At 35.5% G+C, this 2,340-nt stretch overlaps 1 non-coding gene across 1 annotated transcript; it reads left to right on the forward strand.

Annotated features, from left to right (window-relative positions):
* The first annotated feature begins 1,448 nt into the window (after nt 1–1,448).
* Nucleotides 1,449–1,553, forward strand: LOC120599210 (U6 spliceosomal RNA). Its single transcript, XR_005651821.1, has one exon. It is a non-coding gene; the product is annotated as a U6 spliceosomal RNA (small nuclear RNA).
* The last annotated feature ends 787 nt before the right edge of the window (nt 1,554–2,340 follow it).

Below are 2,340 nucleotides of genomic sequence, written 5' to 3' on the forward strand. Positions count from 1 at the left end.
TTGCAAATGTTGTTATTCAAACCTAGAATTGGCCTTCCTCAACTCTGTAAAGAAATATTTTCATCCAAAAGATTGGGAAACACGATGATTATTTGAATAGATTTTTAGGATTTCAAGTATATTAAATCAAATTCAATACAATGACTCTTTTGGGGAGCCAAAGATTTGCCAATAACTGGGTGTACAAAATTCACATAAGAGAAGCTTTGCAAAGTTGTTAGGGTAAAAATTGTTATCGCTAAGAGCTTTCTGAGAGAAACTAGTATAATCCTTTGGATGCTGAGAAAACTATAATCAGACAAAACCTTTCTCAAGGGATTACGAATCTAAAACAAAACCAAACTTCCAACATTACGAGTGCCATGACCATGGAAAGGGCAATAGATTCATATATAATTGAAATGTGTCAGTCTCTCCTTATTGCCTAGGTGTCTTGCAGGACCTGATGGTAGTTTTATCACGGCTCACTGGTGTTGATTCAAATTACACTAGCCTCTAAACACCACCATCCAGTGGTAACTGAATTTGATTCTGAAAAAGACTTAGGAAAACTGACATTTAACATATCAACTGAAAAAAAAAAGAAAAATTGTTTAAAAGTTCAGATTGGGATGATTTATCAATAATTCCAAGAAAGAGAAGTAGGAAGGTTCTAAGCATTCCAGTAGGTGGTTAAGATAAATATTTTGCATGCTACAATTTGATAACAGATAATCCTTGCTGGGTCAATCTGACTGTCTTTTATACACAGCTTGTAAATGTAAACTGCAGTCATTCAAAATGTGTTTCCTCTTAAAATTGCCTACCTTAAACAGCTCTAAATTGAAGAGTTAGTCTAAAACCTCCCAAACTAGGAGATTTTGGCTCTGTGTAGCAACAGTAATCTTTGGTGACTCCTTTCATCAGGATATAGTTCACACTCCCTAGTATGATATATAGGACCCCCAGATTTTTCCTTTCAGCAGTTGTCCTACATCATCTCATCTCTACAACCATCATCCCCTCTAATCAGACCAAAATTGCTGGTTTCTAAAGGCTTTTTGCTTTCTCTTGCCTTTTTGCCTTCGTACGTGGTCTTCCTTCTGCCCAGTATACTCTTCTCTCCTTGTATAAGTCTCTTTTATCCTTCAGTACTCTTACACCAATTCCTAAAGATTGTGAGTTAACAGCTTGCTTATGTTTCTCTCCCTGATATTCCCATAATAAGAAGTCCACGTTTCTGTTGTTTATATTCATTGTATTTAACGGCGATGAAGAAAAAGATGATGATGATAGCAAGTATTTCATTCTAGGCCGTGAGCTTTTTGAGATAAGGAATATTTCACTTTTTTCTTTATCCTCAGTTTCTAACATGGCCTTGAACATAATAACTACCGATAGAATAAATGAGTAAAGCATCACAGTATGTATTTGCCTTTTAAATGGCTTGTAGTAAGAACCGTATATAAGTGCTCACTTCACCAGCACATATACTGGAATTGAAGCAATACAGAAGATTAGCATGACTCTTGAGCAAAGATGACACACAAATTCGTGAAGTGTTCTATATATATAGAACACACAAATTCGTGAAGTGTTCTATATATATATATATATATATATTTTTTTTTTTTTTAAGAATTGTCTATAACATGTGTGGTTGGCTTTCAGGTATGGTTCAATATTAATGGCCAGAGGTCCAACTGTACCTTACAGCACATCTGACATAATCAGTTATCTGTTGTGTGTAATTTATGCTTGACTTCAGTGTTTCAGTTAACCTCACATCATCTTCCTTCCTTTGAGCCCATTCCTAGTGGATAAAATGAACTGTATAAGATGAAAGTATCATCACTTTTGCTTTAACATCTGAGTTGCTATAATATTGATTCATTCCAACTTGAAAATCCATATCCGAAAAGATATTTGCATACCGATATTCATAGCAACATTATTCACAGTGGCCAAGATGCAAAAGCAACTGAAGTGTCCCATAACAGATGATAGGATAAAAAGGCTGTGGTACATATATTCAATGGAATATTACTCAGCCATAAGAAGAGATGAAATACTGCCATTTGTGACAACGCGGGTGGACCTTGAGATAATTGTGCTAAGCGAAATAAGCCAGACATAAAAAGTTGAAAACCACATGATATCACTTATATGGGGGATATAAACCTAAAAGCAACAAATGAACAGGACAAACAAACAGAAACTCATGGACATGGACTATAGACTAGTGATTACCAGAAGGTGGGGGTGCAGAGAGGTAGATGGAGTAAAATGTATGGTGATAGAAAGAAATCTAGCTATAGGTGGTAAACACACAATGCAATGTGTATGTGTGTGTGTGTGTGT

This window comes from Pteropus medius, unplaced genomic scaffold (genome assembly GCF_902729225.1).
Source record: "Pteropus medius unplaced genomic scaffold, Ma_sr-lr_union100, whole genome shotgun sequence".
In the NCBI taxonomy this organism is placed as follows: Eukaryota; Metazoa; Chordata; class Mammalia; order Chiroptera; family Pteropodidae; genus Pteropus; species Pteropus medius.